A 15,152-nucleotide genomic window follows, 5' to 3' on the forward strand; every position below is an offset into this window, starting at 1 on the left:
ACAACACTTATAGGCAGTGTACCTAATCGTACAGTAGTGTAGTTTTTAGTAAGTCCGGTTCGTTCCACAGGGAAATATTTAAACAAAGCTCAACGCTATATTAGTTTACTTTTATAAAAATACAAACATATATATAAGTAATATTATTATTATAAAGGGGGGTTTTTACCGTTTAATGACCGGTTTGTCGATTTTAAAACTTTAGTCGCAGTTAAAACCTAATGTAAAATATTAAATAAATAAAAGACTTAAATTAAAACTTAAAGTAAATAACGATAATGAAATTGCGAATAATAAAAGTGCGATAAACTTGCGATAATTAAAAAGTACGATAATTAAAAGTGCGATTAAACAACAATAAATAAAAGTGCGATAATTAGAAGTGCAATTAAATATAAAATAAAGAAAATTAAATATGAAATAAAAGAATTATGCTTATTTAAACTTCCGTAATCATGATGTTTGACGTGTTGATTTTAGTTTTATGCCCATGGGTTAATTGTCCTTTGTCCTGGATTATTTAATATGTCCGTCTGGTTTTTGTCTATAACAGTCCATCAGTCATAAATATAAAGTGCGAGTGTCCTCATCAAATTATTCTTATACCCGAAGTTAAATATTCTAACTAATTGGGGATTCGAATTGTAACAAGGTTTTAATACTTTGTTTAATGAATACACCAGGTTATCGACTGCGTGTAAACCAAGGTTTTACTACTTTGTTAACAATTACACCAATTACCCTTGAATGTAATTTCACCCCTGTTTTAATTATTCTAGTGGCTATTAATCCATTCCCGTGTCCGGTTAAATGAACGATTATTCGTACATATAAATACCCCGCCCATCGTGTCCGATCGAGTGTATATGGTAATTTATAGGGACGCCCAATTGTAAATCTTTATATTAACATTAACAAACTTTCATTTAGTTAAACAAATATAAAGCCCATTAATAGCCCATAATCTAATTTCCACAAGTGTCGTTCTTTTGTCCAAACCCCAATTATGGTACAAAGCCCAATTACCCAATTTTAGTAATTAGCCCAACATCATGATTACTTCGTTTTAAATAAGCATAATAATAACTTAGCTACGAGACATTAATATAAAAAGGTTGAACATAACTTACAATGATTAAAAATAGCGTAGCGTTACAAGGACAGAATTTCGACTTACACCCTTACAATATTCGCTAACATACCCTTATTATTAGAATTAAAATTAAAATTAAAATATAAATTATATATATATATATATAAATTTTACGTATGATAAGAGAAGAAAAAGATGATGATTTTGATCAGAATTCGGTTGGCTTTATAGGCAGTTTTAAATTTTGGGGCTCCGCGACTCGCGGTGAATTTTGCCTTCAAACTCCGCGAGTCGCGGAGTTTGAAATTCCAGCTCACATCTTGGAGTCTTTCTCTGCCGACGGTTTTTATTATATATATAATATATATATAATTAATATAATTAATTATATATTATATTATATTTATATACCTAGTTAACTTGTAATTTTTAGTCCGTTGCGTCGAGCGTTAAGAGTTGACTCTGGTCCCGGTTCCGGATTTTCGAACGTCCTTGCGTACAATTTTATATTTTGTACTTTGCGTTTTGAATCTTATACTCTTGTAATTTCGAGACGTTTCTTATCAATAATTGGAACCTTTTTGATTGTCTTTTGTACTTTTGAGCTTTTTGGTCGTTTGCGTCTTCAATTCGTCGAATCTGTCTTTTGTCTTCACCTTTTATTATTTAAACGAATATCACTTGTAAATAGAACAATTGCAACTAAAAGCTTGTCTTTCTTGAGGAATAATGCTATGAAAGTTAGATAATTATAAAAATGATTACAATATTAACAAAAGTATTAAACGTATCAATAATTACAAATTACAAAATAATAAAAAATAATAAGTAAACTAAGGATGATATTGGTACCAATAGGGGTTCCAGGCATAACCATAAGTGCTATAGAATGCTTCGGCAGGGTCATACGTAGGATATGGTGGCTGCATCTCTATCGACCAAGGAGGGAAGATGGGTTTCGGTGTAGGAATATAGTTTCTACCTATATGTTGGCAATGAGCTATGATCTGGTTCTGATGAACTTGCCAATCTTCAAATGCTCTCTGTCTAGCATTTTCGTATTCCTGAGAAGCTATAAACCTATGCATTTCTTGCATCTCATTCCCCCCTCCTACATTACCTTGCTGCTGGTTTCTCTCCACCTGTGGATGTCTACCATGGTATCGTACTGCGGCGTTATTTCGCCTCTTCAAAACTTTCGCACCATGGTATACATTTAAACCTATAGTATCGCGGGGTTCTGGTTCTTCTATTAATAATCCCCCCCGACTTATATCCACACCGAGATATTCACCAATCAAAGTAATAAAAATACCACCTCCTATTATGCTATGTGGTCGCATCCCCCGAACCATAGCTGATAAATAATAACCCACACAATATGGTATACTTACAGCGCTTTGTGGGTCTCGAATACACATATGGTAAAACAAATCCTGTTCATTTACTTTTTCTTTGTTCTTACCCCTTTGTGTAATCGAATTAGCTAAAAACCTATGTATCACTCTTAATTCGGCTCTATCTATATCCAAATAAGAGTAATTTCCCCCTTTGAAACGGTGATGGCTTGTCATTTGACTCCACACACCGTGTGTATCAAAATTCTCATCTATCTTTCTACCGTTTAGTATCAATCCTCTACAATCGGCAGACGCTAACTCCTCAGGCGTATATATACGTAAAGCCTGAGCCATGTCCAGTAAAGACATGTGGCGCATCGAACCGCCTAACAAAAATCTAATAAAAGAACGATCGGTTAAACTAGCTACCCGATCATTCAACTCTATACTACATAACAACTCTTCACACCATACTTTATATACAGGTCTACGTATGGTGAATAAACATACCCAGTCATTAAAAGTAGAATTACCATACCTCTGTACAAGTAATTCCCTAATTGGCCCAGCCAATTCTACAGCTTCTAAGGGTCCCCATTCTATGACCCTCGGTACCTCAACAACCTTAGAATGAAGAGTATGCAAACCCCGTTGATATTTTGGATAATCTATCCAAAGTCTGTCAAATCTCAGGTTCGGGTGCAACTCTTCCAAGTGCATATCGGAAAAGGTCATGACTGGATGAGGTATATCCTGCTTGTAGTAGTTATCTACCTCCTGTTGTTCCAAATTCTCAGCAGGAGCATTGCGGGCTTGGGATGAAGATTCACCCCTTTCATTCTGCAAAACACATCAAACACAATTTTTGTGCATCCAAATATGCATTAGTGTCAGCAAAATCATCAATCAAAATAATTACAATGACATTATCAATTTATATCAAACTTAAGCTCATTTTCACATTTTTATCAAATCTACACTTTTTCAAATAAGCATATACGAAAATGTTCGCCAAGTTCATAAGCATTCAACTCAAATAACATGTCAAAATAATCATTACTAGCAATCAAACAAGTCTCAAATGGCATTATCTTTCAAAAATCAAGTTCATGAATTTTAGACTTGAAAAAGTCCACTTTAATTCTCAAAATCATGTTTAGGCTCAAAGTTTGGATCATTTAACTACCTAGACATGTTACACTACTCAATTTAGCAACAATTCATGACAAAAATCGGCCATAACCTGTTTATATCAAAAAGCCCCAAATTTGCTCAAGAACACAAACCCTAGATTACTCAAAATTTGAAGTTTAAGGCTTCTAATCATGTTAAACAGCATCAATCTAGGTTATACAAGCATAATACATAAACAATTTAAGCCTAATTACACTAAAAAGCATCAAAATCAAATTGGGGAAAAAATAGCTCAAGAACACCAAATTTCGGATTAAATGGTGTTTAGGTGTAGAAATTTACCGTTTTTCTTGAGTAATTCTTAGATAGCATCCTTCTCAACATGATTTTAGCAAAAGATTTGGTGATTAACGGTTAAAAATTGGGATTTTTGGGGTTTTTTCTCGGGTTTTTCCGGGTTTTTTCGCTGTGAAATTCGCTGTGTTTTTGAGTTGTGGAGTGTACTGATCGTTCAGCTCATTTTATTTTTTTTTTCTGATTTTCGGTACCTCCGCGAGTCGCGGGGATTTACCCTCCAAACTCCGCGATTCGCGGAGTTTGGTATATTTTTTTTTTTTTTTTTATAATCATTAACTTTTGAAACAATTAAGTACTTAATTTTAAAATTTTGTTTCCCTTGTTATTTAGGATGAGGTCGTTTCGGATCGATGTCCTAGTCCGTCTCTCGACAAAATTTTAAAATTTGTCTTTTTGTAGCGATTGTTTTAAAAGCTAAGATTTTTGGGTTTTTTCAATGTTTTTGGCATACTTTAATTCAATAAGATTAAAAATAATGATAATAAAAGTTCTCGTCCCTCCCTTGGGTAAAGCAATTTCGGTTCAAAGACCTAGTCTTCAACTTACGACGAATTTTAAAAATCATATTCTTAACTTAAATGAGATAAAGTAAATTTTTGTTTTTAAATTCACACAACTTAAATATAAAATTCAAAATTAATATTAAAAATTCATACCAAACTTAAAATTTGAAATGCATAAAATTAAAAATTAATATTTTAAAAATTAAAAATTCACACCAAACTTAATTTAAAAATTTATAAATTCATATCAAACTTATATTAATTTTTCAAATATTTACAATTTTAAATATATTAATTTAAGATTTAAATATTAATTTTAAAAACATGGTAAAAATAAATTTAAAAATCTTTTTGTCTTTTTATCCCACTTTAATTAATCAAATATTATCAAAAATATGCGCCCCTCTTTTCGGTAAAGTAATTTCGGTTCCAAGATCTAATTTAACTCATGACGAATTTTTGAAATATTTTGGGTTGATTGATTAAAGATATTTATACCTTAAGAATAAACGTTAAATTTCGCAGTGATGTAATAAATTTTTGAATGATATCAATAATTTCGGTCGCCAAACCTAATTTTATTCAATATCAGTTTAATACTTTTTAGCGAACAAATTAGCGTTTATTATCAAAAGGTTAAAAATAAAAATAAAAATAAAAACTGTACAGACATACCTGTGGAATAGATTTCTTAGTTATATGATCTATCTCATTCATAAGATAGTCGGTTTAATTGATTTTCCATGGCTACATAGGCGTAACCTCGAGCATTCAGTGTCTTTTCTTCTAAACATATGAACGGTCCGTCTCTGCATAAAGTAACAAATTCGGTATTTGAATAGGTTTGATTATTTGAACATTTACCTCCATGTGACCATTTTCCGCATTTGTGACATCTTTCTAGGTGTCGTGCTCTTCTTTTCGCTGCGGATTTTGATTTTCCTTTACCAAATTGTAACTTATTATCTTCGCATCTGGATTCTTTTCTAACTCCGTCCATTCTTTCTCTGATTACTGATACTATTTCACTCGGTAGTATGTCATTATTTCTTTTAGTGATCAAAGCGTGTAGCATTAGACCATGGTTTAGTTCACAGGCAGTCTTCATTTTGTAAAAACCTAAAAAAAAATAAAAATTCAGAATGGGGGGAGAAGACTAGTTCTTTAGGGTCTGCTAGGGAAAGACCATTCGGGTTCCATTTTCGAGAACTACACGAAAACAGACAATCTAACTCTAACAGAAATACATATTATCCTTTAAAGACTTGATTCTCCCCACACTTAGTTAGCTGTGGTGTCGAAATTGTGATTAACTTCGTTGTCGACTTCCATCGGACCATGTATGTAATGTTTAACTCTGTGACCATTAACTTTAAATTCAATCCCATTTGAATTTATCAATTCTATCGTTCCGTATGGGAAAACTCTTTTGACTATGAATGGTCCAGACCATCTTGATTTCAATTTTCCAGGAAATAGCTTGAATCGTGAATTGAAAAGAAGAACTCTGTCTCCTTCTTTAAATTCTTTTGAACTTCTGATTCTTTTATCATGCCATTTCTTCGTTCTTTCTTTATAGATTAACGAATTTTCGTATGCTTCATGTCTTAATTCTTCTAATTCATTTAGTTGACTTAATCGTAGACGTCCGGCTTCATGTAAATCAAGATTACATGTCTTCAAAGCCCAAAATGCTTTGTGTTCAATTTCTACTGGAAGATGACATGCTTTTCCATAAACAAGTCTAAAAGGTGTGGTTCCAATTGGAGTTTTGTAGGCTGTTCTAAAAGCCCAGAGTGCATCCTCCAATTTAATGGACCATTCCTTCGAATTTGATCCTACGGTTTTCTCTAGAATACGTTTTAAAGCTCGGTTTGTATTTTCAACTTGTCCACTTGTTTGTGGATGATATGCGGTGGAGATTTTATGAGTTACTCCATATCTTTTAAGAACTTTCTCAAGTTGATTATTACAAAAATGAGTTCCCCGATCACTTATTAAAGCTTTCGGTGTTCCAAACCTTGCAAAAAGACGTTTTAAAAAGTTGACTACAACTCGTGCATCGTTAGTTGGGAGAGCTTGTGCTTCCGCCCATTTAGATACATAATCAATGGCTACGAGTATATATAGATTATTATGAGATTTTGGAAATGGACCCATAAAGTCAATACCCCAAATGTCAAATACTTCACATACTTGGATGACATTTTGTGGCATTTCATCACGTTGACTTATTTTTCCGGCCCTTTGACATGCATCACAGGATTTGCAAAGAAGGTGTGCGTCTTTGTAAATTGTAGGCCAATAGAATCCAGCTTCATAAACTTTTCTTGCTGTTAGTTGAGGCCCATAATGCCCTCCTGTTGGTCCTGAGTGACAATGGTTTAAAATTTTACTAGCTTCATCTCCAAATACACATCGGCGTATTATTCCATCGGGACAACTTTTAAACAGATGTGGATCTTCCCAGAAATAGTGTTTTATATCACTGAAGAATTTCTTTCGTCTTTGGTACGATAATCCTTTTTCAAGGAATCCACAAACTAAGTAGTTTGCATAGTCTGCAAACCATGGGATTTCTTTATAATCTATCTTCAATAGATATTCATCAGGAAAGTTGTCTTGTATGGCCGATTCATTCAGAACTTCTAATTCGGGATTTTCAAGACGAGAAAGATGATCAGCGGCGAGATTTTCTGCTCCTCTTTTATCTCGGATTTCAATATCAAACTCTTGTAAGAGTAAGATCTAACGGATTAATCTTGGTTTAGCATCTTGTTTTGAAAATAGGTATCTAAGAGCAGAATGGTCGGTATAGACCACCGTTTTTGCTAGAACGAGATATGATCGAAATTTGTCAAAAGCAAAGACAATAGCAAGGAGTTCTTTTTCAGTAGTTGTATAGTTCGTTTGTGCTCCTTGTAATGTCTTACTAGCATAATATATAGGTTGAAATCGTTTTTCAATCCTTTGTCCTAAAACGGCTCCCATTGCAAAATCACTTGCATCGCACATTAGTTCAAATGGTAGATTCCAATTTGGTGTTATCATGATTGGTGCATTAGTGAGTTTCTCTTTAAGAATATTAAAAGATTTGATACACTCATCTGAAAAGATGAATGGAGCATCCTTTTCTAGGAGTTTATTCATAGGAGTGAATTTTAGAAAAATCTTTTATGAAACGTCGGTAAAAACCGGCATGCCCTAGAAAACTCCTAACTCCTCTAACATTGGTGGGATGTGGAAGTTTAGCAATTACATCTACTTTAGCTCTATCCACTTCAATTCCTTCTTTTGAAATTTTATGTCCAAGAACGATGCCTTCTTTAACCATGAAATGGCATTTCTCCCAATTAAGTACTAGATTTGATTTTTCGCATCTAATTAGCATTCGTTCCAGATTAACTAGACATGATTTAAATGTATCACCGAAGACTGAAAAGTCATCCATGAAAACTTCCATGCATTCTTCTATCATGTCGTGAAAAATCGCCATCATACACCTTTGAAAGGTTGCAGGGGCGTTACAAAGTCCAAATGGCATGCGTTTGTAAGCAAAAGTACCATAAGGGCACGTGAATGTGGTTTTCTCTTGATCTTCGGGTGCTATTGGAATTTGAAAATATCCGGAAAATCCATCTAGAAAACAATAGTAACTATTTCCGGCTAATCTTTCCAACATTTGATCTATGAAAGGTAAGGGAAAGTGATCTTTTCTGGTGGCGTCATTTAATTTTCTATAATCAATACATACACTCCATCCTGTTACAGTCCTAGTAGGAATAAGCTCATTTTTCTCATTTGTAATGACAGTCATGCCACCCTTCTTAGGTACGTATTGAACTGGGCTTACCCATGGACTATCAGAAATTGGATATATCAAACCTGCATCTAGCAGTTTAATAATCTCTTTCTTAACTACATCTTGCATATTAGGATTTAGTCTTCGTTGGCGTTGCACATACGTTTTATGACCTTCTTCCATAAGGATTTTATGTGTGCAATACGAAGGACTTATTCCTTTAATATCATGAATCTTCCATGCAATGGCTGATTTATGAGCTTTCAACACAGAAATGAGTTGTGATTTTTCATTTTCAGTAAGAGAAGACGATATTATTACAGGTAATTCAGATTCACCATGTAAATAAGCGTATTCCAAATGGTTTGGAAGTGGCTTTAACTCTAATTTTGGAGGTTCTTCTATCGATGATTTATATCGATATCTGTCTTCTTCTTTTAGCATTTGAATTTCTTCTGTTGTTGGTTCATATCCATTAGCTATAAGTGTAGCTAACATTTCAGCTTCATCAATTGGTTCATTACCTTCTCCTAAAGAACATTCTCCTGTTCCTTGTAATTCTGGAAATTCTTCTAATAATTCTGCATGTGCATCTATAGTTTGAATATAATAACATGTATCATCTGCAGATTGTGGTTGTTGCATTGCTCTATCAACTGAAAAGGTAACACTCTCATCCTCTATACTTAGGGTCAGTTTCTTACCGAACACGTCTATCATTGCTTTAGCCGTGTTTAAGAATGGTCTTCCTAATATGAGAGGAACTTTAGAATCTTCTTCCATGTCCAAAACAACAAAATCTACTGGAAATACTAAAGTACCAACTTTAACTAGCATGTTCTCCATTATCCCTCTAGGATATTTTATTGATCTATCGGCTAGTTGTATGCTTATTCTGGTTGGTTTCAATTCTCCAAGGTCTAGTTTAGTATATAGTGAATACGGCATTAGATTTATACTAGCACCTAAGTCTGCCAATGCTTCTATTGAACTAAGACTACCCAGAAAACATGGAATTGTGAAACTTCCTGGATCAGATAATTTTTCTGGTATCTTATTCAACAGCACTGCTGAACAATTAGCATTCATAGTAACAGCCGAGAGTTCTTCCATTTTCTTTCTATTTGAGATTAGATCTTTCAAGAATTTAGCATATCTTGGCATTCCTGAAATCACATCAATGAAAGGAAGATTTACATTTATCTGTTTAAACATATCCAAAAATTTGGATTGCTCGGCTTCAAGTTTTTCTTTCTTCATTTTACTCGGATAAGGAAGTGGTGGTTGGTATGGTTTAACATAAGGTTTATCCTTAACTGTGTTATCTTCATTAACCTTTTCAACTACCGGTTCTTTTTCCTTATCTTGATCAGGTTGTGGTTCTTGTGGAGTAGGAATAGTTTCATCAGAAGTTACAGGTATTTCAGGTGGTTTAAGTGTTGTACCACTTCTTGTGGTAATAGCTTTAGCTGTTTCATTCCGGGGGTTAGCATTTGTATCACTAGGTAGACTTCCCGGTTTTCTTTCACCTATTAATCTTGCTAGGTTACTCACTTCTTGTTCCAGATTTTGAATAGAAGCTTGTTGATTTCTAAATGCTTGAGCATTTTGTTCATTAGTTTGTTTTTGAGATGTGAAAAACTGTGTTTGAGTTTCAACTAGCTTCGTCATCATATCTTCTAAATTCGGCTTTTTATCATCGGTTTGTTGTGGTGGTTTGTTTTGAAAATTCGGTCTTTGCTGATTGTAAGTATTATTGGATACTTGTTGATTGCTAGGACCTTGTTGGTTGTTGTATGGAATATTTCGATTATAATTCTGGTTTTGATTGTAAATCGGTCTTGGCGGTTGATAATTATTCTGATAATTATTTCCAGGCCTTTGGTTTATGTATGAAATATTTTCTCTTTGTTCCATTGTTAATTCAATACTGAGACAATCTTTTGTCAAATGTGGTCCTCCACACTGCTCACAACTAATTCGTATTGAGTGAATATCCTTAGTCATCTTTTCCATTCGTCTCTCCACAGCATCTATCTTTGCGGAAATGGAATCTAAGTCATGGCTAGAATCGGCTCTTGCTGCTTTAGATGATCTAATGATATCTTTTTCTTGGTGCCACTCATGCGAGTGGGAAGCAGTGTTATCAATAATTTTGTAAGCATCAGTTTCGGTTTTCTTCATAATAGAACCACCAGCTGCTATATCTATGTCTTTCCTTGTAGTGATGTCGCATCCTTGGTAGAATATTTGTACTATTTGACAAGTGTCTAAACCATGTTCCGGACATCCTCTTAATAACTTTCCATATCTTGTCCACGCCTCATATAGAGTTTCATTTGGCTTCTGTGTGAACGTAACAATTTCTGCTTGAAGTCTTACGGCTTTAGATGCAGGAAAGAATTGTTTAAGAAATTTGTCAACTAAAACGTCCCATGTATCGATCGCCCCTTCAGGTAACGATTCCAACCAATCTTTGGCTTCTCCCTTTAAAGTCCAGGGAAATAACATGAGATATATCTGTTCATCCTCCACTTCTCGGATTTTAAATAGTGTGCAGATCCTATTAAAGGTACGTAGATGTTCATTTGGATCTTCCTTCGGCGCACCACTAAATTGGCATTGATTAGTCACCATGTGTAGAATTTGTCCTTTGATTTCATAATCTGGCGCATTAATGTCTGGATGAGTAATTGCGTGACCTTGGCCAGTGCGTTTAGCTCTCATTCGGTCTTCCATACTTAAAGGTTCCAGATTCTCCATAATTGAATTTGTTGAATCGGTATCACTAGATGATTCTGATTTAATGGTTCGTTCCTCAACAATCTCTATTTGAATGATTGGTGGTTCCGGAGGAAAGTTTAGTGGTTCAGGATCTACGAACCGTTCCTGAATATTTTCTGGATTCTCAATTGTGAGGTTGGGTTCAAAAAATGGATTATCGGAAATTTGAACTGAAGTACTTGGTTGACTGGATGACGATTCTAAAGAAAAATCAACGGCGGTTATATTTGCTAAATGTCTTGATCTAGTTACAGGTGGTGAACGTACAAAAGGTGATGAACGTCTTGCTCGGTGCATTCATTGAATATCCTATTAGTTTTTAAAAGGAAAGAAAAATTATAATAAGTTATCCAATTAATAGACTTTTCTGATTTTGCCCACGTTTCGAATAGCCAAAAGATGCAGCAGAGGGGCAGGATTCGTTTGGTCTCAATATAATTGAGGACTGTTTGGCTCCAATAACCCGGTCCACGTACAAATCCAACTATTACTACGAACCAGAAAATTTTGATGTCTATCAATTTAACCACTCAAAATAAATTTTCGTAATTTTAAGAAATTTAGATAAGAAGTAGAATAAAAATCTATGTCCTAAAACTAGAATAGCGAGAAATAAGAGAGAAAAAGAGTTCGTCGCAAAAGGTCGAAAAAGAAAAATGGTTGAAAAATAAAAGGTGACGAAAAAAATAAAAGAAACTTATAAAAACTTAAAAATACTTAACTAACCTAACCTTATTACTACAACTAACTTAAAATTATAATCGCAAATTGAAATTACTAATTGGAATGATAATTGATACATAGTAAAAGGTCTAAAAATATTAAAGCTTACAGGAGAAACTAAATCCCAAATGGAAATAACTTAAAAAGAAACTAAAACTTAAAAAGGCGTCGCAAAATTCTAAAGTACCTAAATCTTAGTCTAAAGAAAAAGCACTTAAGGAATTCTACGGCAAAGCCTAAAAATCTAGGAGTAAAAATAACTATAGCAAAAACTAAGTTTAAAATTAAATATGAGCTAAAAAATACAAATATTACACTACAACGATTAAAAAGGTACAAAATATAAAAATATACAAAAAGTTGTAAAAATTACAATTTTTATAAAAATATTATTTTTATATTATTTATTTAATAAAACTACTAATTTTACAATTTAATTAAAACTAATTAATACTAAATACATAAATTAAATAAAAAGTAAAAGTAAAAATAAAACTAATAATAATAATAATAATAATTAGGGTTAAATAATAATTATAATTAATTATAAACCGTAATTAATGCTGAATTAGGGCTTCTGTCCGTGTGTCAGATGGTCTCCGCGAGTCGCGGTATTTTATGCTTTAAACCCCGCTAGTCGCGGGGTTCCAGAATTCAGATGACAGCTTTCAATATTCGACGCGTTTTTTCTTTATTTATTTATTTTTTTTTATTTTCTGTTTTCTGTTTTTTAATTAAATAAAAGATATTAAAACTTATATTTTTATAAACTAAAATAAAAATAAAGAAACTTATAAAACTTAAATATTTAACAAAATCTTAAAAATACTTATATTTTTGTTTTTCTTTTTATATTTTCGAATTTTTAAAACGTATTTTTACAAAAATGACTTTTAATAAAAGTAACTAAAAATCTTTTTTTTTTTTTTTTATATTAGCGTTGCGCTTCCGGCTTTTAAGATAGTTCCCCGGCAGCGGCGCCAAAAATACTTGATGTTCTGCGAGGTGTATATAAAATAGTTATTAATTTTAGCAGAAAACACTATTAAATACGATACAATTTTACACAAGATATTTATTTATTTATAGAATGGATATACTTAAACCTTGCTACAACACTTATAGGCAGTGTACCTAATCGTACAGTAGTGTAGTTTTTAGTAAGTCCGGTTCGTTCCACAGGGAAATCTTTAAACAAAGCTCAACGCTATATTAGTTTACTTTTATAAAAATACAAACATATATATAAGTAATATTATTATTATAAAGGGGGGTTTTTACCGTTTAATGACCGGTTTGTCGATTTTAAAACTTTAGTTGCAGTTAAAACCTAATGTAAAATATTAAATAAATAAAAGACTTAAATTAAAACTTAAAGTAAATAACGATAATGAAATTGCGAATAATAAAAGTGCGATAAACTTGCGATAATTAAAAAGTACGATAATTAAAAGTGCGATTAAACAACAATAAATAAAAGTGCGATAATTAGAAGTGCAATTAAATATAAAATAAAGGAAATTAAATATGAAATAAAAGAATTATGCTTATTTAAACTTCCGTAATCATGATGTTTGACGTGTTGATTTTAGTTTTATGCCCATGGGTTAATTGTCCTTTGTCCTGGATTATTTAATATGTCCGTCTGGTTTTTGTCTATAACAGTCCATCAGTCATAAATATAAAGTGCGAGTGTCCTCATCAAATTATTCTTATACCCGAAGTTAAATATTCCAACTAATTGGGGATTCGAATTGTAACAAGGTTTTAATACTTTGTTTAATGAATACACCAGGTTATCGACTGCGTGTAAACCAAGGTTTTACTACTTTGTTAACAATTACACCAATTACCCTTGAATGTAATTTCACCCCTGTTTTAATTATTCTAGTGGCTATTAATCCATTCCCGTGTCCGGTTAAATGAACGATTATTCGTACATATAAATACCCCGCCCATCGTGTCCGATCGAGTGTATATGGTAATTTATAGGGACGCCCAATTGTAAACTTTAAATTAACATTAACAAACTTTCATTTAGTTAAACAAATATAAAGCCCATTAATAGCCCATAATCTAATTTCCACAAGTGTCGTTCTTTTGTCCAAACCCCAATTATGGTACAAAGCCCAATTACCCAATTTTAGTAATTAGCCCAACATCATGATTACTTCGTTTTAAATAAGCATAATAATAACTTAGCTACGAGACATTAATATAAAAAGGTTGAACATAACTTACAATGATTTAAAATAGCGTAGCGTTACACGGACAGAATTTCGACTTACACCCTTACAATATTCGCTAACATACCCTTATTATTAGAATTAAAATTAAAATATAAATTATATATATATATATATAAATTTTACGTATGATAAGAGAAGAAAAAGATGATGATTTTGATCAGAATTCGGTTGGCTTTATAGGCAGTTTTAAATTTTGGGGCTCCGCGACTCGCGGTGAATTTTGCCTTCAAACTCCGCGAGTCGCGGAGTTTGAAATTCCAGCTCACATCTTGGAGTCTTTCTCTGCCGACGGTTTTTATTATATATATAATATATATATAATTAATATAATTAATATAATTAATTATATATTATATTATATTTATATACATAGTTAACTTGTAATTTTTAGTCCGTTGCGTCGAGCGTTAAGAGTTGACTCTGGTCCCGGTTCCGGATTTTCGAACGTCCTTGCGTACAATTTTATATTTTGTACTTTGCGTTTTGAATCTTGTACTCTTGTAATTTCGAGACGTTTCTTATCAATAATTGGAACCTTTTTGATTGTCTTTTATACTTTTGAGCTTTTTGGTCGTTTGCGTCTTCAATTCGTCGAATCTGTCTTTTGTCTTCACCTTTTATTATTTAAACGAATATCACTTGTAAATAGAACAATTGCAACTAAAAGCTTGTCTTTCTTGAGGAATAATGCTATGAAATATATGTTCGTTTTTAGCATTATCAATATACCAAAACCTTGCTACAACACTTATAGGCAGTGTACCTAATCGTACAGTAGTGTAGTTTTTAGTAAGTCCGGTTCGTTCCACAGGAAATCTTTTAAACAAAGCTTAACGCTATATTAGTTTTAATTTATAAAAATACAAATATATATAAGTAATATTATTATTATAAAGGGGGGTTTTTACCGTTTAATGACCGGTTTGTCAATTTTTAAAACCTTAGTCGCAGTTATAACCTAATGTAAAATATTAAATAAATAAAAGACTTAATTTAAAGCGTAAAGTAAATAACGATAATGAAATTGCAATAAATAAAAGTGCGATGAAATAAAATTGCGATAATTAAAAAGTGCGATAATTAAAAGTGCAATTAAATACAATGACAATAAATAAAAGTGCGATAATTAGAAGTACAATTAAATATGAAAATAAAGGAATTATGCTG

Source organism: Rutidosis leptorrhynchoides, chromosome 4, assembly GCF_046630445.1.
Source record: "Rutidosis leptorrhynchoides isolate AG116_Rl617_1_P2 chromosome 4, CSIRO_AGI_Rlap_v1, whole genome shotgun sequence".
Classification (NCBI taxonomy): Eukaryota; Viridiplantae; Streptophyta; class Magnoliopsida; order Asterales; family Asteraceae; genus Rutidosis; species Rutidosis leptorrhynchoides.